This window comes from Charadrius vociferus, unplaced genomic scaffold (genome assembly GCF_000708025.1).
Source record: "Charadrius vociferus isolate BGI_N301 unplaced genomic scaffold, ASM70802v2 scaffold308, whole genome shotgun sequence".
Lineage (NCBI taxonomy): Eukaryota > Metazoa > Chordata > Aves > Charadriiformes > Charadriidae > Charadrius > Charadrius vociferus.
This window is the reverse complement of record NW_009649929.1, coordinates 2,160,735-2,181,357: the sequence shown is the minus strand read 5'-3', so window position 1 is coordinate 2,181,357 and position 20,623 is coordinate 2,160,735. Positions and strand designations below refer to the sequence as shown.

The 20,623-nt window shown below is 39.4% G+C and overlaps 1 protein-coding gene across 1 annotated transcript in view; it reads left to right on the top strand.

The window, feature by feature from the left end:
* Nucleotides 1-20,623, top strand: part of MNAT1 (MNAT CDK-activating kinase assembly factor 1) — a 95,544-nt gene that overhangs the window by 57,014 nt on the left and 17,907 nt on the right. The window lies entirely within an intron of this gene.

Sequence of the window (20,623 nt, the reverse complement as noted above, 5' to 3'; positions counted from 1 at the left end):
TTGGGTGGATAAGCTGAAATTTTTGGTCCTCTACCCTTTATAGATCTATTGAGAGCTGGACTGGATTGCATTAGTGTTTTTAACGTTGTCCTTGGCAGTCGTAGTGAAGTAGCTGTTCATTTTCAGTTGCACGGTATTAAAAAATAAATAAATAAAAATCTGGGGCTTAATTTACCCAGCTGTAAGCCAGTAAAAATATTAAAGTTGGGCTGTTTGCCATGGAAAAGGGTAGATTTACTTGTCGACTGCTGTCTACAGTCAAACTGCATTTGTGAGAAATGAAGCACAGAGCTTAACTTTGTCAAAAAATATAATGCAGGGCCGGTCCAGCAGCTTGGCGGCATCGTGGTGTGCAGCCGTGTTTGGAAGGGAGTTTGGGAGTCGGCTGTACCTGGGTAATAGAGGCTGGGAAGTCCAAAAGTGACGTGTCTGCTCTCTAGAGACGTGTTCGTAGCTGAAATGCCACCTGAAAATGTGTAGCTGCAGGGATAGTGAGTGTCACCAAGCTCACCATGGCCTAGCTTTCAAGGTCACCAGCACTTAGAGTGGATGGAAAATTACGTGGTAGAATGAACGTGCAAACTGGGAAGGCAAGAAAGAGTTCAAAAATAACAGTTTATGTTTGACTGTGCAGTATGGGAAAACTGAAGCCACAAAGTACTGAACAAAGTTGAGACACTTTAGTGTGCAGTTTCAGAGACCACTGAAATCCAAACAGGAATCCCATCTAGTTCACTGGCATAGGAGAAATTGTATCTCATCCAGAAAATTATAGAGGTAGGTAGATATTTTTTTTTTTTTTTTAAAAAGTAAATAAGCAACTTAATGGTGCTTCAGAAAATTCAAGGCTGTCTGGAGTTGAGGTTGTCTCCATTTTTATTGTTTCTATGTCCTCCTGATGCCTGTGAGGGACCTCCAGTTTGAGGGGAGCTTTGAGGCCCTCTCAGCCCTGAGCCTCATCACAAATGAAAATGCTTGGGAGGGAGGGGGGGGATGACTTGTGCAGGAAGGATTCCCAGTCCCTGTCCCTTCACCTGTGCCCCTGTAAGGTGAGTGCTGGTGTCCAGATCCAGCAGGAACCCTGTGCTGTCTGTCTCCATCCCATCTAACTGCCTGTGGCACTGGTTTGAAGGCAACCCAACACCTTGCAAAACAAAATCATTGAAATACTGCAGTTGCGTTGTAACATCTGTGCACGAGAGTGTTTGGAGCAGGGTTTGCAAACAACGCTCACAGTCTTTTCTTGGAGACACTTTGACACACGTGTCATTTTACCCCTCCAAGCACGAACAGGTTGTTCAGCTTGGCTCTGGAGGTGATGAAAGAGTTAAGTGTGGCAGGGGTACTGGGTGGCTGTGGTGGCAAGGGGAGGTGTGTGGGTGGGGTTGGTGGTGCCCACCAGAGGAGTTCTGAGTCCTGAGGCTGTTTGCAATTCCAAAACAAATATATTGATGCTGTGGGTTCCCAGCCGGTACAACTCTAACCCTATTCCATGGGGTGTCTGAAATACCTTAAACCATGCAAGGCTATTCGTTTATAGATTTGTGTTTCTGTGTTTATATGAACTCATGCGCATTTCCTGTTGATGATGAACGCTTAACTAATGTGCCTCAGTCCTTGCTTTGGGTTTTTTCAGCCAGCTGCATACAGCTGCATACAGGGTGAGGCAGAAGAGCTGGGCACATGTTATCTGCTCCTGCTAAAGATTTTTAGTTTCCTATTCATTTGGACTCATATAAGGACAGGTTAACTCTAAGGTTGTTTGATTTTCTTTTTGCTTTTCCCTTTTTTCATGTTCTGGTTAATAATTTTGCAGTCTGGCTGTTTATTGCTGCTAAATAGTTCCCTCAAGTGTGCAGGCTGTTATCATCTGAGTTTCTGGAGCCAGAATTATTGCAAAGGCACTGCCAGCCTGAGATTTTGAATTCACTTCTGGTAGCATAATTTATTGACCCTTTTTTTTTTTTTAAGATACAGTTTATTATCTTCAAAACACTCAGTAGAATGGGCTTTCTGAATATTCAGATCTTAACCTCTTACCTTCTGCAAGACTCACTTTAGATTTCAGCGTCAGTGGTGTTTTTCTTTCTTAGTAAACTGCTGTAATGAAGGAGACAGCTGGCAAGAAGGTTTCTAGCAAAGAGCAAGAAAAGGGAGAATCCTTAAGGGATCATTTAGAACATTTGTTAGGGATCTTTTATAATTAAAAAAAATTGCTTTTTAAGATGACTTGTATTATTTGCTCATTAGGCTTTACAAAAAGCTTTGCATGTAGTCAATAAACTTGATTCTGCGTCCTTCCACTGCTTTTCTGTATGGATTTTGCATGTTTTGCAAAAAAAGAAATTTGTTCAAACTGTTTTTAGAAATTTGTTTGCAGTTTCTTGAGGCTGTAATTTTTTTCTTTCTGTGTACTGAAAAAAAAAAAAATTAACATCCATGTGATGCATTTTTTGCTCTTGTGTTGGAAGTCAGAGAATAATGAAGAAATAGATATTTTTTTTTTTCCCCCTCCAACACAAATGTTTAGTATAATGTGTAGGTGTTTGTGTCCTTCAGGGAGGTCCATCCTTTTTTTTTTTAATGGAGGAAGGTTTTTCTGGAAGTAATGAAATATAGGCAGTAATCCTGAATTACATGTCTTTCTGGAAGCAATATGTATTACACTAACTTGTAGACAGTATTTAACCCTTCTGTCAGGAGGAGTAAGGCTTTCTCAGAGACAGCCTCTGATAGAGGTTCCCTTGACTACACGTCTATGAGATTCCTACAAGGAAGTCTCAGTGGCTTATAGTCTTGTGAATACACACTGAACATGCCAGGTTGATGCTGGTTTGATCTGGGTGGCAAAGGTCGCTTTGGGTGCTCAGCCCGTGAGGCCAGCTCATGCCTATGCCAGCTGTCAAATGGAAATGTGACTTGAGAGGAAGAAGGGGAGAAGACATGTATGAAAACCTCTCCCAAACCTGTGGTGGCGTCCTTGGAGAAAAGTGGAGTCTTGGATCACTGTAATGTACCTGTCCTGGAGGCAGTCTGCCTGTCCCTCTGTAATGACTAATAGTCCTGGGTCTGTGTCACTTGGTCACTACTCTAAATTACTGAAGCATTCGGTGAAGTGCATTGGGAAATTGTTGGTTTCTGGGTGGAGTTGAAGGCAACCTGCTGATAGGAGTCGCGTTTAGAAAGCCCTGTCTTATCAAAGACCCTACTGGCACTTCTGCCATCACCAGAAGCGGTTAGGATGCTGTAGTTTGACTAAAGTGGGGATTGTCATCTTTTGGTTCAAATCAGTCTAAATCTGTTGAACTGCCAAAGTCATTGCAAGGCTGTGTGACCTACCATGGCTTTCGGGGAGAGGAGGTGTGTGGTTGAGAGAGAGAGCACGAGTGCGAGGACGCTTGGGCACTCATTGTCATTACTTTACTTTGAGGTTTTCTAAGAGGGGCAAAAAAGGCCTATCTTTTTTTTTTTTTTGCTATCTTTTAGCTAAGCACACTGAATTTGTGTGTTTGGAGGTCTGGATTTTTCCTACTGCAAAACAGAAATGAAAAATATAACAAATTCTGACATGCAAGTAGCGAAAGACCAAAACAGGATGGGGATGGAAATTTGTTTGTTGTTTTAAAAATGCATGTTTGCTATGTAGATTTGATTAAAAAAAAAAACAAAACAAAACAAACCAAAAACAAAAAAAAAACCCAAACCCTTGAGGATCAAAATGATGTTTGTTTGAGGTCCTGAAAAATGTAAAGACATTCTTGGCATTAATTGTAAGTATGTACGGCTAGCAGGAGCGGCCACACAGCGTTCTCACACCAAGTATTTACAGCTGTGGAAGAGCCATATACAGACTACTTAAAAACTGAATGTAAATCAAAAATCTGCTTATACGATTAACATTATGGGTAAAGATGTGTGAATTTCATGTCTCAAAGTTTAGAAACAGTCTCTTGTAATCTAAAGTGGATCGTACTCTTAACAAAGTGCCAGTCCTATTCTCACCATTCTCACAAAATGGAGGTAATTTACAAGTACAACTAAAAATTTCTGTTTGCACTTCACGTAAAAATCCTCTGCCTTAACAGTGAACTTTTGTGCAGATTTTGTAATCAAGTCAAGCCTGGGCTCCTTAAAATAAAATTGTGTTTGTCTATTTAACTTTGTCTGGAGAGATGCATCCTGAATATATACATGTGTGTATAAAAAAAATAAAATCGAGTCTGCTCCAAAAGTCTTTACTTTTTTTTAGTGAATAATGTGACTTCCCTTTGATCTATCAATTTGTTTTCATGTCGAACCACATGGCTAGGAGCATTCCAGTTAATCAGTGTTTTGTTTAAATATCATGCAAAAATAAAATTCAACAGTGAACACTAATGGGGATAGGTAATATACTTTTTATTATTTTTTTTATTGTTATTATTTTTATATTATTATTTAAAAGTTAAATCTAAACAAAACGTAATTTTAAGAGTTGAGGGTAAGCACCGAAGCAAAATCGGAGCGCTGTGGAAGTCTGTGCATACAACAAATGTGTTATAGCCCACTGTGCATTTTATAACGAACAACTGGGTTGATTCATTCCTTTTTTTCCTAGTGTAGGGCAGCTCAATCATTTTAAATTTCAAATTAAGATGAGGTTGGATTTCATATCTGTTAAAGCTGTGTTAGGGTTTAATTTTTAACCTTCATTTCAAGTGGAAAATTTCTGCATATTTCTTTGTTGTACAGTGTTGTAGTGTAATTTGAAACACATGTAGAGTTCTGGCACTTAATCTAGAAGTGACTCGTGTAACTTCTTTGGTGTCAATCATAGTGAATTTTTTTTTGTAAGTGAGGCAGTAGTAAGGATGCTCTCAAAACTCTTCTTAAACCCTAGTTGGTCTGGTCTTTGGCCAGAGTAGTTTTTACTAAAATCCTGTCAGTGTCTGTGTTGGGTTCAAGACAGTGAAGTAACTGAGAATTGATTTTGAATGGGTGACAGGACTGCTGGACTTTAAAAGTTGTAGCAGGTGATTTTTCACATCTGCTCTCTTTGTCATTGGGGTATGCAGATATTTCTTGAATCTCAGAAAACAAGAAAAGCTGCAAACGAAGGGCTTATTTGATCTGCTTTGGCCCATTGATTTTTGAACACTGAATTAATTCTGCTCCTTTGAGTAGAGTATAGTTTCTTAATAAGCTCAGTAGTCAGAGTCAAAAGGTTGAGTAAGAGCAAGGAAAGTTGGTCTTGCTTTGGAGAGCATGTAGAGGGCTGCACTCCTTCTTGCAGCAATTCTCTTGGCTACCAAGGCATATGGTCTGAATTTCCCAGTGTCTCCTGTTGCAGGGCCTGATCCTCAGTGGAAAGATTTCTGTCAGCTGCAATGCGTTTTGAATCAGGCACCTAATGAATGAGAATTAGCAGGTAAGAAGTGATTATTGCTCTAAAGACACAGCTCCATTTGCATACAGCCTTTTAAAGTGGAGTATTTCTTCTTTTCTTCTAAAGTAAAGTATTTTATCATGAATAAAAACCGATGAATGACAATAGAAGTACTAGGTGGGTACACTTTTTTTGGAATAGTGAATATAGCCAAGCGTGCTGTCTTTTTCAAGAGAGGATGGGAAAAGGAAACAGAACTGTGTGTAAACCATCTTAATTTGATTTGATGTAGAAACTGTCTTGTATTGCTTTAGTGTTCTATAGAAATCCTACAGGTTTTGTGGTAAGATTTTGGAAAGACGCAAATTTAATATAGAGGAGGTAGATTAGCACCAGTTTTTCCAACTGAGTGGAAATCGAGGAAAGGAGCGCAGCCTCTAGTAAGTCTGAAATCTTACTGTTTAAGAAATCAACTTTCTGGCAAAAATGCCTATGAACATTTCAAACGACACCCTGTAGTATATGGTGTTTTGCATGGAGCTCTTCTGTCAAGGTCATTAGCAATTGAATATATTAAAAGTGGACTGCTTATGAAACGGAGAGTTTTGCTTCCTGCCCGCCCACCTGTGGGTATAGTGTGGGTTCTGTAACTGTAAAAGGTCTCGAGAGGGTTATAAAAGCAGAGAATATGGAAAATATATAAAGAAACAAAGAAGGAAGCCTGCATACACCATGTAGTCTCTTATATGTAAAGTTGGCTGCAGTTGTATATGTACCACTAAATTAACCTCAAAAGCTGGCCATGACAGCAGAATGTCCATAGTAATTGTTTTTGTTGGCGTTTGGCTTCAAAATTAACTCATCGATCTAACATGAGTCTCTGTACTCAGAATACTGGTCTGGTAATGTTTTTTTACTTTTTCATGCAATCATGGAAAAAATATGTTTCTGCTTGAAGCAGTTGTCAAACAAGCTTCTTTCATCGACAATCAGACACAGGGCAGCTGAGTAAGGCTGTTTAGTCTAGAATAAATACTCGAGAGATTACAAGGTCGCTGTAGGAAATGTAATTATACCATTTATTCCAGAATAGTCTTTTTGTAGTGTGGGCTTGCAGAATACTAAATCATGCATTTATTAAAATACATATAATATGAAGAAAAAAAATTCAGTCTTAACATAAGGAATGGAGAATTGCCTGGCAAACGGTACTACATGATTAACCAGTAAATATTTAAAATTGCTTCAAAAAATCGGGATGGTAATATTGGCTTTATTATTGAAAGTTGGTAGGAGGCGAACCCTGAACTGTCTCTGCAGGTGTAGAGGCAATGAGGCTGAGTGGGCAGCTGAAAGTGTCAGCAGAGACGTCTGCTGATGGATTATAATGTGGCAGGAGGCATCCTGCAATCGTGTGGGCCAAATGCCTTATTTTCTGGAGTCTTTTGCATCTCACCAAATCAAAGCCTTGTTACTACCAGCCACTTAAAAATATCTGATGTTCTGTGCTGTATGATATTTCTTACCTGTTATTGAAAGCTCTTCTTTGCTTTTATCCTTCCTTTCATCCCCTGCATTGATATCACTGTTGATGTGTGGTTCTCCTGTGACTTTATATGTCCACAGACTTTACTCCCTAGTTGTCTTCCATCACTTTAGCAAAATAATTTTTGTAGAAGTTAGGTCTTCTGTTGCTTCTCTGAAATTATGTGGTAAGTTTGAGGTCAGTAGTTTTTGTGCTCAGTGTTTTCTTTTTCTTTACTTTTTTTTCTTTCCTTGCTTCTCCTGCACTCCATCATGTTGCCCTGTTTGAGTTTTTCTCTGACTCGTCAGCCATATGTATAATTGCATTGGGAGTTGTGTAGTTGCCACAAGAAAAATGATAATTTGCACATGCAGGAGTGATCTTTCCTGCTTGTCTCTCACTTTAGCAACAGAAGGGCATGAGTGTCCTCAGCTTTTGTAGTTCTTCCCAGGACAGAGCCCCAAAATGCTTTCTTTAAGCCCAGTGTTAAAATACAGAGGCAGGAACACGTTAGCAATGAGGAGCAAAGTCTGTCCAGTGGTGGTGGAGAATATGGGAGCTCATTGAGGACTACTGCTGAGAGAAAGAGCTTCTCCTCTTGATCAGCACCTGAGCATCACCCATAGTTGCACTTGGCTGTAAGGAACGGCAGAGAGATGTCGTGAGGAGTTGCTCTGAGGCAGTCTAGGCAAACACTGGCATGGTTTTCTGAAGGGTCTGTTTGGATGGACTGATCTTTTAAATTAATTATTTAGTTTCAGATGTACTTGAACTAGAAAGGCGAGGAGCATCCTGGTTTGAATTTGCCCTCTAAGGCATTTGTAAAAATCCATTTCAATAAAAATACAAGTAGGAAGCCTGAAAAAAAGGAAGAGAGAGGCTTCCTAGACCCTTCAACATTTGCTTCAAGGAGGGGGGAGGTATATATAGTGAAAATAGTTAGACTGAGTTGGACAGTCTGCAAAACAGACCACTAAAGGGGCAAACAAAGCCAGAAATTGTGCATCTTCTGGACTGACACTGATAAACATAGCTATAAAGCAGCCTTCCAAATGAAAATTGTGTATCGATTGGATATCAAATGACTGAAAAGGTGAATTAAGTTTCCTGAAAAGGCAGAGAGAAGCATGGGGGAGTCTTGCTTGAAGCTTTATGCAGCTTTTCAAGCTGTTGCTTGTGATTCTTTAACCCCCTTCAGATAGCTTTGTTGCAGCTTTATTCTTGATGAGTAGTATTTTTCACAGTGATCAGGAGTCAACAATGTTTAAAGCTTTAATGAAGAGTGCTAGGTGGTAGGAGTGAGGGGTGTCTTCCCGGAGGAGCATGCCATTTGCCAAAGTCAGTAATTCCATTCATAAATTTGATCCTATGTATGTAACTGATCTCACACCTGATATGATGGACAGCAGGATTTTTAAGGGTTAGGCTGGTAGCCTCTATTTTCTTATTTTGATAGTAACCCTGATGTCCCCCAGATTAGATCAGACAGGAGGAACATTTTGGAAAAGAGGAACTGGAGATCTTTCCTTAGAGTTAGTGGTACCTGATCACATGTGTTCTCATCTTTTATTTTTCCTAGTTTCCTTCTAAAGAAAATAAAAATCCAAGTCTTACACATCCATAAGAATTGGAGTTTATATGTCCCTCCCATTCCAGCAGTTTGTGCATCTCTTCAGAGTGCAGTCGCGCTTCATGGAGCGGCAGAGGTCTTGGGGGTAACTAAGACCCTAGCTGCTCCATGAAAAGGAGTGGTTGCATATAGAGGGGGACCCTAAAAGTGCCTTCACTGACAAAAAGGCTGTCTGGTAAGGTTGTAACTTACTAGTAACCACAGAGGCTGCATGGAGTGAGACACCTCATAGATATCCCAACTGCCCAAGAAAAAATTCAGCTGGAGCTTGTAAAGCGCTCACAAGACGAAGTCGTAGGAAACCAGACTGCATTAGTTCTGGCGTCATGGCACTACGTAAAAAGAAAGGAGGGGAAAACTTGAAGCTCTTTGGATCTTTGAAATTGGAAGATGTCCAAGGACAGGTAAAAGGTTTCTCAGGTGTCTTTTGTAGTTAGAGACCCATGTATGTTGGGTCAAGGAGGGAAAAGAGGAACCCAAGCCTTTTATAAACAAACAAAACCCCCCAAAGCATAGCTGTTCTTAGCTTTGTGTGTTCCGGCCTCCTTTTATTCATCATGAACACTGATGACATGAAGTGCTTAAACGACATGAGTCTCTTTAATGCCAGTATTTGGAGGATGGAGCTATACTCAATGAATTCTCTAAATACTAGTAATTTATAAGCATCCACTGCTTTCATTTCAAATTAGCCTCTGTATCACATGATTGAGATGTTACCTGGTTGCTTGACACCCAGTATAAGGTTGCTGGAGATGCCGAAGTTGGCTTGCAGTGCTGTCTGCACAATGCTTTGCCTCAGTGCTCACACCCCACGGCAAGGCCAGTAAACCAGTCGATTTACACACGCAGAGCATGGGGCAGCACCCGCTTGAGCTGGGAAAGGGAGGACTGGCCCCTGAACAAACAGTGGTCTTGGGAGGATTGGTGCCACTAAACGTACAGAAACAGGTGATTATTAATTCAGCATTTTTAAAAGTATGCCTTTTTTTTTTTTTTTCCCCTCCCATGGTTTAGGGACATAATATGTGTTTCTTATCACGCTGTATAGCTTTGTGGGTTTTGGGGTTTTTTTGTAATTTTGTTTGTTTGGGGTTTTTTTTGTTGTGTGTGTTGTTTTGTTTTGTTTTTTTTTTTTTTTTAGTGGGGCTGTTTACAGGGGCTGAGAAAAGTACCTGCAATTAAGTTGGTTGGCTGGAGATTATATACACACATTTAGGAACTGATTTTCATGGCTTTGGTTGTAAAGCCCTGCTAATAGTTGAAAACTGTTGTAGGTAAACAAGCCATGTCTGGAAGCCAGGCTTCCAGAAAGAATTCAGTTGTTCACTTCTCTCTTCCAAATTGAGGCGTTTGAGTTAGGCCATGTTTCTAATAACAAAATAGGGGTTTGAATGTAATCGGACTTCACAGATGAGCTATTGCTCATGTTTGAAGGTAAGGCCACCATATTTTTGCTTCTTTACCTAACTGGTATTAAATGTAAAAACATAAATCCTTTTCAGTGGGAGAGGAGAAGGGGAGATGGTTTTCATTTGGCATAATTTCCTGCGAGACGTAGTTCTAAACAAGGCCCATATTTACACAAGACAATACAGTTTTACATGTACTAGTATATCCAGCACATTTTTAAATTGTTTAGCCAGCCCCAGGTATTAAATACCTTCACAATAAATGTGTTTAATAAAAGTAGATGAAGTTTGAAATAATTTCTGAATAATTTTACAGTAGAAACACCAGTTAAATCAACCCCATTGCAGTAATAAATGTCACAAAAACAATTAATTATACTTGCTTGCCACTGCAAAATCAATTGTGTAACTGTTCTTCTAAAACTGACTTCTACATTACTAAATCCTAAACACTACACTTCTGTAACTTGTCAGAATCAGGTTTTGGTTAATAGATATTTTCAGTGATGTAATGGGAACTTCTGGCATAGAGTCAGAATATAATGGACTGTGATTAATGTTTTAATAAGCACTTTTCTTCTACTTATGATGCAGCAGTGAAATGGTTTCCTGCTTAGATTGATAGAACAGCAGGTGTGCGTACGTACTTTTTTCGTTCAGTAAGAATAAGTTTTTCAATTCTTCTGCTTGAAAATAGTTAATGTTTTTTCGTGAGTCAAATGCTGCTGGTTTGGGGGTTTCAGTTTGTCTGTTTTAAATCCAGCTATGGCAGAGGTATTTACCATTTGGAAGTGGATGGTGCCATGGAATCCTTCTCGGTACTTAAAATAATTGCTTTGCAAAAGTGGAAACTCATTAGTTTAAAAAATAGTTCTGATATATTGATGTTTTCTTCAGTGAAAGGATTTGTTTAAAAATAGTGTTAGAGTAATTCAAAAGTGTGTGAAAACAAAGTATGGTGATGAAAATATTAGCAGGTTAGATTTATTATTTAAGTTGACGTAATACACTTGCTACATGCTTGGTTACTTTTGTACTGGAAGTGGTTGTGTTTTTCTATATTTTAAATATTTCTACCAAAAAGAAAAGTCTGTTTTAGTCACTCTTTTTAATAACCTATCAATCCAGATTTGTTGCAGGGATAGTTTTTTTGCTGAGGGATCCAGTCAGCTGCTCTCCCAATGGAGAGGTGATGTGGTGTTTCATCTAAGATGCTGTTTAAGGTGAGGACATTCCCTATGCTGTTAATGCCGTACTGGTGGTTGCTCACTTGCTCTTGGCTCTTCCTCTGCGTAACTGCAGAGCACAAGGACTACCTTCTGTTGAAAACAAAGTAGTCTCTTTTCTTTCCTTCTCCTCTATCCTTGTAGGCTGGATAGTAGCAATGCATAAACCTGTGATGAGGAGAAGAGGGAAAACCATCTAGAAAGAGGAGGTCCCATGTCTTGGCTATTGCTGGCATTGGGGCCCACAATAGCCAAGCCATGCCTAGTCGACTAGTCCACTAGGCTTGTTGTCCATGCATCTCTGCTCTCTCATTACAAAAAGTCAGGTGAGTCTTTCTGGAAGGACAGAAAAGGTGCTGTGGTCCTGGCTCCAAAGTAGGTGATCTTCCCTTCTCTGGAGTCTGTTGGCATTAATAGACATTCAAGATAACAGGTAGTTTCTCCAGCTCTTTGTTCTTTCCCCTAAACCTGGAATCTTACTGACTGCTCTGTTCTCAAGAGCATCAACCCATGCTTTAATTTTTTTCATCAACTTTGGAAAAAATGCTGATATCAGCATAGTTCTGTTTTTAATATTTATTGAGAATTTCCCAAACAACCTCTATACCATAGTTTTATGCCAACTCTGTGTACTGGGATAGCATCTGCCTTGCATAGAGAAGGCTACTTGTGTATTTCCTTTGTTTGCTACTGCTGCATTTGCCTTGTTCTCCCTTAAAAAGACGGAGAAGGGGAGTTCTGGCTGCTATCTTTATTTCCTGATTCTCTTCCAGAATTCGTGAGGAAATGCTCATGAGTAAAGCCAAAAAACCCCACACCTCTTCTCCCCTTCCTGTCATTAGAAGGTTCCCTTTCTCCTCCTCCTCTTTTCACATTTAGGCCTTGATGGATTGGGCAGACTTCTTGCTCTGTGGTCATTGATTCTGTTAATTGTCAAAAAGTATTCCAGAAATGAGAGAAGGGATCTGCACTCTGAGGCCATCTCAAAACTTGGAAGCATAAAGGCTCTGCTGTTCCAGACTTTCTTCAGTATACAGTTAATTTTGGAATGAAAAGTCTCACAGATACGAGTCTGCAAACAATCTGAAATATGGAAAGAAAATCTTGCCTTTTTTTTTTTTTCTTATTCTGTGAAGTAGGTGCATCCTGCTTTTTTTCTCACCAGAAGAGAAGCAAGTATTGTTGGGAAGGTGTGAGTACAATAGGGAAGTTTGCTTTCAAGAGTGTGCTGTGGATGAGTGCTCAGCTTTGAGCAGTCTAAGCCATAGGATCCTTCTTGATCTTTTGGCATTTGTCTAAGAGCAGTCCCTGCAGTTACTGTTTTTGTGAAACTGCTCTCTCGTTCTTGCTACCCAGAACTGATCTATACACTTTTTAGGTCTGCTGTATTTTCTCAATTTATCTAACCCTTAAATGTGCTTGGAAAAGCATGGACCAGCAGAAGAACATATTAAAGTAGTGGTGTCCAATTCTACAAAAATATGAAAAATCAATAGTGTCGTAACAGCTGGTACTGACCCTGGAGATGAGAACGACAACTGCCCTCCTCACAGTTCTCATGAGTTGTTGCAGCTAATACCTCCACGCTCCTTCCCTGCCTTCTCCTAAGAGCTGTAGGAAGTTCATGTGTTCCCTGGCATGTTTTTTGGCTCTAGTTGTGACACTAGAGCCAAAAATAAAAATAAAAGCTCAGCATAGGTCCAGTGCTGCTCCCATCCCTGGCACAGGGTATTTGTAGTGGCTTCGGTGGGAATAGGATTAGGTTTACAGAAGTGCCTTTAATGTTCCTACCCTTGGGCAGTATATGTGGATAGTACTTTCTTTTGCATTGCAACACAGTGGATGAACTGTGTGTGCTCACAGGCACTTTCATATAATTGAGGAGCATGCTTGACATGGCTCAGGGATGTTTGCAAATGGAGCAAAGGAATGTGGCTACCTCTGTGACGGAGAGCTGCGGCAGTGAAGCAGTGCGCTAATGCTGCAGGCTGTTCGTCGAGGTAATAGCTTGGCCGAGTTAGTAGGTATTTGGCTTTACTGGGAGCTACTGGCTGCTGGTTGACTTTCCTGTATTTCAAAACAGCAATGCTGAAAAACCATCTGGAGCTATCTGCTAAGATCAACTGCCCATATGTACTACAGTAGCAGGTTTCATAGGCTGCCTGCCCTGAGAATTTAAGGTCAGAAAAGAAAAGGGAATCAATGTCTTTTCTTGTAATGCTTTTTTTTTTTTATCCTCTTAGAAAAATACTTTGTGAATGGGGATAGCAAATACGTGACATCTCAGTACTCATATACGGGTGTATTTCACGCGACCCTCATGCATGTGCACACCTCTTGTTTCCATGGGCGCGTGGAACAGTAACGGAGTTTAATGTAAGTGTCAGCATCTGCCCAGCAGCCCTGCTGAGGGATGACAGGTAAGTACAGCAGGGCTCTAGTCTAAACCTCCGGAGAGTGAGCTGGTTTCCCCACTACGTTGCAGCCTTTGGGTGCGCTTGGGAAGGCTAGTAAGGTCAAATTTCTGAAATCTATGGTAGTTAGACATCTAAGCTCCTTATGGGCCTGCCCTTCAATTTTTTTTTTCTTTGTTCTTCCCCCTCCCGCCCCCCTCGGTGTATTGGTTCGTTATCTGCAAAATGGGATTATCTGTTTTGAAATGTCAATGTTAGGCACTGGGAAGAACTTGCCACTTGGAGAGGACCACATAAGCTGGAATGGCTGGGTGGAGGTGATAGATAATACAGGCTACTGGTGTTTTCAAAGAATAGTGCATCCTCTAGTTTGGGCTGCTTTGAAGGATGGTTATTTGCAAAAAAAACCCCAGAGTTTTTGTTGACTCATGACTTATATTTTGGTTTTATTCAGCATTTTTTGCCCTTTCTGAGGGCTCCAACAGCTGAAACAGCATCGTCTTGCCACAAAGCAGTTTCAGCTGAGTCTGGGGTTTGAAATGGCAACACTGCTAAATGTTTGTGACTTGTTTTTAGAACAGCATTTCAGCTGCCAGTTTCCTTAAGAAAGCAAAAACAATATGAAAAGTAAGAAATACAAGTAAAAGAGGCTTTAAAATACTTCTGATGTAAAAAAAAAAAAAACCAACAACAAAAAAAAACCTAAAACAAAACCACCACAACTCAAAACCAAAACACTAAACAAAAAAGGTTCAGAAGACATGCTAAATTTAGCAAAATTTCTAGGAAAGACATCTAAATAAGCACGTGTGCTCCTTGAATCCCTTCACCTTCTTTCCTCCCCCCCTTTTCTCCAGCCCACACATAAACGTATTGATTATATTTTCTCTTAATGAGCTGTTTCTGAAAATTTTGCTTTTCCTCTGGTAAAAGGTTTGGATGCTCCCGGAAGAATAGCTGCCATATGGTGGGGATAAATGTAGGGGCGAAAGAGAGCTCCCAAAACTCTCTGCTTCCTTGCAAAGAGGTGAAGAAACTGCAGTGGTGCCATTAATTCTTCCAAGAAGAGGGTGGGACTTAAGGCGTGAAGAATAGCTGCTTTGAGAGCATGCTCTGTGCACCCAGAAAAGCTGTAACTTCTCCTGGAATGATTTTATTGATATATATGTTTGTGCGTGCGTATGTGTATATGCATATATCATTATATATCATTTTACATTTGCAATGTAGTAACTCCTTGTTGTTATTGCTGTCGTATTATTAGGTGTTTCTGTAGGCGTGTCAATGCATTGATTGTTTTAGCAACTACAGCTGAAGATAGGTGTTTTGCCCCAGAAGAGAGAAGCTAATGCTCAGAGAACTTATGCAGGAAAACAGGTTACTGAATAGACAAAGGTAACATTTTCTAGAGCAACTAATTGAATGAAGAGTCTGTCTTGCTAGTTTTACTGAACCGTAGGCTCTGAATTGATGAAAAACACATACTAGCTTAGAATAATCAGACGAGAGAAGGAAAGGTGTTGGAAACACGGCTTTGGTGCGTGAGGATGTATGGGTGCATGGGGCAGTGTGTGCTGTTTGCAAAGGTGCTTGCAGAACCGCAGAGGAAGAGACCGACCACGCAGAGAGATGGATCAGATCTGATCCTATTGCAGATTCCTCTATAGCCTTTGTTAAGTCAGGTGGACTAAAATTCTCAAAGACAGTTAAGAACCAGAATACCTTTGGAGTTTGGCTTCAGTCCATATGTAAATCCTTCTTTTTTTTTTTTTTTTTACCTCCCCATTTCCCTGCTTGATATTATTTTGTGTATGTATTCACCTCCTTAGCTACAGCAGTAACCAGAGCTCACGCTTTGTAAATTGGCCACCATTGCCTCTATGTTGTTTCCAGTATTAATTAATTTATGTAGTGCTGTGTCTTGTGTGACCTGTGTTCTTTGCTCCTAGCTGCATGACCTTTGCTTTTAAGCTGTCTCTAGTTGGAAGAAGTCTGTATTAGTAAGTGCTACAGATTAGCCTGAATAATTTATCTATTTTCCCAGCCCCCTCAGATTTTTTGACAGCTGTGCATTTTACAAGGAATGACTTTCATATTTTCTTTTAAACCGTACATGAAAGTTGTTGAGTATCACTGGGATAAAATGAGATACCTGCAGGGGAAAATACCTCATCGGATGATGAATCCCCATTTACATTTATTTCTTGAGATCTATCAGTGTAAATTGTGCTTAAATATTTTTTGGTGTAGAACTTATGAAACTAATTTGAATGTGGTACTTTAAGGAAAAAATTACTGGCTGTTTTTGTTATAAACCTAAAGGTGAGCTTGATCTTTCCTTTTTATTGAGGTGAGTCACTGATGGATGTGGTAGTTCTTGGGATGAAGAAATTTGAGACGAGTGTTGGTTGTACAAGTCTGTAGGTCAGTGTGGGATATATTCAGCAGCAGTGCATTAAATGGACAGAGCATATAGTGGGAGCTTTTGCACTCTAGTGGGATTAAAGGATAATAACTCTGATGCAAAAAAATAACCAATGCAGGAAGGAGACCCATAGCATTCGTGCGGAAATCTCACCAAATCTTTTTTTTCTTGAAAAAATAGAATGTACTTTTTGTACAAGAAGTGAGGAATTTGCATTGATACAGCCTAAACCTCCCTGAAGATTATAGGGAAATTGTGTAAAGCTGCACTCGTGGTGAAGTGTGCATGTGGGCTACGTTCAAGATGGCTTCTAGGGTAGCTTGGACTTGTATGTGCTCCAGCGTGTGTTGGAATAGCACAGAGATGGTCTGCGAAGAGCCGTCTCTGCTTCTCATGTGGTATTTGCTCTTCCGTGGCTCCAGCTGGTAGAACCTTTGTAGTACAAGAAGTTCTCAGTCACAAAGGGCATCTCGTTAGCTCATAGTAGATTTATGTGCCAAAATATTATTTAAGTCTTTGAAAACCTCCTTAGCACTTGTGTGGTAGATAAAGCAATACTTCTGTGTAGCTACTTTACAGTCAAGTTATTGGAGTGCTTGTCCTGCTGATGGGAGAAATCGATATGGTCCTTTGCTCTCTTCCCTTAAATCACATCAGCAGCCTGTCAGATGTGATGCACTGTGCTTTACCAACTCACTAGAAATTATTAGCTTTATTTTAGTTAGGAAAGAAATTTTATTTGGCCAAACCCTCTTTCTCACCAGAATGTAAAGAGTGACTTTAGTGAGTAGAATACAGCTTTTCACTTCAGAATAGTGCCCAAATAAAAGAGACTGTTTCTTCTGCGATATGCTCTTCCATGCTGCTTGGGGACTTAAAAACTGAGAAGTATAGGTCCACAAAGACCCTGACGTTGTTTCCTAATTATGTATCCAGTGAGAGCTCCCAGTTCCTGGCTGCCATCTGGGAGAGCCACAGTACTGGTCCAGTTGCTTTTAATGGTCGATTACAAGGAAATGCATTTCAATAGGGAAGATTTTTCAGCACCTGTATTACCCACCATGCTGCTATGCATTTATTCGTTTACATTTTAACTGAAGAACTGCATTAAGCGCATTGTATGCATTATCTTTCTCTGCTCTGCTGCCTTTAATTAGGGGGTTTATACGTTGATGTACAACAAACACAAACATTAAATTGGGGCTAATGGGAAATGAGTTTGGACTTGAGTTATAGTGACTATAAAATGTGATGAGATCTGGCACTTGGTTTAATGATGCCGGAGTGGCATGACATGTAACCTAATGACATCACATTGTACAGTGTTGCATAAAGCACTAATATTTATGTAATCTTAAAAAAAAAAGAAAAAAACTTGATTATAATGTTCAGTGCATGTTTGTGCACAAAAATGCATATACCTGTTTATGACTGGTATGTTAAAGCAGTGGCCCACACTGTTTTTTAAATTTCTTGTTATAGCAAGGAGTTTTTATATCTTAATAATATGAGAAATGAAGCAGCTCAAGAGCACAAAGCAGGGAAAGACCTTCTTTAATTTTCTGCAGATGTTTATGATGATTGAAGACTAAAGGAGTTTCATAATGAAATAGCAAATTGCATGAAAGAAACTGAACTTCAGTACAGATACACTGTATTTTAATATTCTAGAGGAGTGTATCACGTACTGATATAATAATCACTTACCTCTTGTCTTGCAGCTTTTTGGCTTGATGTAGCCATGGAACTTCCCTTTAAAGCACAGCAATTTCTTTAAAACCTGTTTGATCTGTCAAGTAGGTGTAGAAGCTTGTGTCAGACATGAAGAAGATAGCAGGTTCAGCTCTGACAGATGATACAAATACAGTGAAGTTAATTGACTTCGCCAGGGGAGAAAATTCTTCCTCCCAATTATGTCAAATGCCAGACAACTTTTCAGAGGTGGGGAGGGAAACATGCCTAAAGGACAATACTGACACAGTGCTTTTCTAGTAGGTGCTTTCTGTGCTTTATTTTTATTATCACTTTGAAAGCTTAAATAAAATAATAATTTTTTAGGGATAAAATAATAAAATCAACTGCTCAATTGCATCTTTGTTTTGGGATTCTCAGAGCTCATAAATCCATTGCCCTTCTGTGGTCCTCTAGGATTTTCTGCCTATTTTTGTGAAGATAGGAACTTGCTGGACACTCTGTGAGGCAAGGAAGTTGAAGAGTTTTTATTTTTCTGCCAGTTTTAGCTGTTCTGCTTCTTTGACTTCATATTGGTATAACTTAAATCCTGTCAAAGTCAACAGGTTTCTGTCACATTCTAAGTTTTTAGCATTTGGAAGGCAAAGGAGAGAGGACTGGGCTTTTTACTTTGTTCGTTAATCCCTGGTCAGGACTATAGCCTGTCTCATATATGCAGCTCTGTAGTTTTGTGTTCCAGCACCACATGATTCTTTTACAGAAATTTCCTGTCAGTGGAGAAGGAGCCAGCAAGGCTGTCGTGGTAGGGGTTATTGTTCTGAGGAATAAAACTCTATTTTCTCCACTGACACCTTTTCCTCCCCCCAGATCCGTTTTTGTTTTTAGTTCATGTGTTTTTCCACTGCAACTTATGATAAGTATTGCTGCCAAGAAATGATAAAGACAATAAAAAGGGATTGTCGTAGGCAACTTTCTATTCTATGTCACTTGCTTCTGAGATTGGGATGCGTGACAGAACACGTGGTGGGCAGTACATGTACATGCATATTTGTGTGTGCGCGCATTTGTACAGTGACTTAGCATGCCCAACAGGGTATCTGTACTACGATTAAAAGGGTCTGTCTCTCTCTGATATATGAAAGTTGATCAGTAGTGAAACTGGGTAACCAGTCTGCGTTCCCTCTGGTAAGTGCTACAGGTGGTCACGTGTTGCAGCAGAACCAGTATAAAACTGTTGCAAGAGTTAGTTTTTACAAGCTACGGAGATCTGCCTGGCTGGCAAATGTTAGGTTTCTGTCCACTGGATGGGTTTCTTTCTCACTGGCTGAGCCCTTTAAGTCATCAAGGCTAAGTGTGGTTGCCATTAATTAAGGCTGCAAGGTGGTTAGCACTTTTTGGGGAAAAAAGAACAAACAAAATTTTGGTTTTTTTTCTGCCAGTTTTAGCTGTTCTGCTTCTTTGACTTCATATTGGTATAACTTAAATCCTGTCAAAGTCAACAGGTTTCTGTCACGTTCTAAGTTTTTAGCTTTTTAGTTTTTAGCTTTTTTTTGTTTTAGAAAACAAACCTGTCTTCAGGTTTGTTTTCACAGTGAAGGTAGAATGTTTCCTTTGTCTCTTTCTTTTGTAGCAGAACTCTACTATATATCGTTGGTTTTGGTCTGACTGTTCAGTAACTCTAAAGGTTTTTTCAAGAGCGTGTTGGTAAATCTGACAGTGTTTATATTTTATGAGGTTGGGTTTTTTGTTTCCTTTACAGAAGTACCAAGGAACATATAATGCAAGTCCATTGTATTAGGCACTGTACAGTGATTTAGAGGTGTGTGGAGGAACAGTCCATGCCCCAAATTGCCTAAAAGTAGAGAATGCCACCTTTAAAAGAAAAAAAAAATAAATTAAACAATGTGCAACAATAACAAACTAGCTCCTTTTTATTTCTGCTGCACTTGACTCTCTTCACACTAAGTGTGGCAATACTATTAAAACTTTTCATTCTTTTGGCTTCTCCCTGTCAGTATAACTGTTCCAGACCTTTCAGTGGCAAAGAATTCCATTCAGTTTGTGGATTCCAACTTTTTACTCATCATTGCATCTGGTTTTGTTGCCTTGAAACCCAGATATTTTCACATTGACACAATATTGATCACAGTTGCATTTGGTAAAGTTGAGGTTAGTTTACATGAGTCAATGATGAGATTTCATGTGACACTCTTTCTGCCATCAGGATTTCATTATCTTTAAAATATTTTTTTTGAGAAACTTTTTTCAGCCACTAAATGTACTTTGATTAAAACAAGCCCTTAGTATGCATAATTTAGATTTGGAATCGTGGTAAGTTTGTTTTTTCATGTTTCTTGGAATGTGCTTTCAGTTTAGCTAAACAACATTCTATTTAGGGCATAATTTTAAGAATAATTTTTGTAATTCTGGCAGCAAATGCTGTAACATTATAATTATGCCATAAACATTCAATGTTTTTCCATCATAAACTGGCTATAATCCCAGTTCAGGAATACAGCTTTCTTGTTGCTCTCATCAGTTCAAATGAAGGTGCAATTTTGTCCACAAAAATTATATATTTTTTTTTTTAATGAAGTCTACCATTTGGGTTAGTCACATACTAAAGCCGGTCAAAAATAAAAGTCTGTCTTTCCCTCTGAAGTCATAAATGATTTTTGAACTTTTCTTAGAGGAAATTCACTTTTAAAAATGAGTTAAGACAGCAGATACTGTTCAGAAACAAAGTTGATTCTTGCATATATTAAAACATCGCTCTTATTTAACCATCTTAATTTAAAAATGGGAGCTAGTTAAACCAATACAATGTAGTGATGTTAACATACCTGTTATGCCTTGTGGATTTTAAAGCAAAACAGGACATAGTGGTATACCCCAGGGGTCAATATTGGGACCAGTACTGCTTAGTCTCTTCAT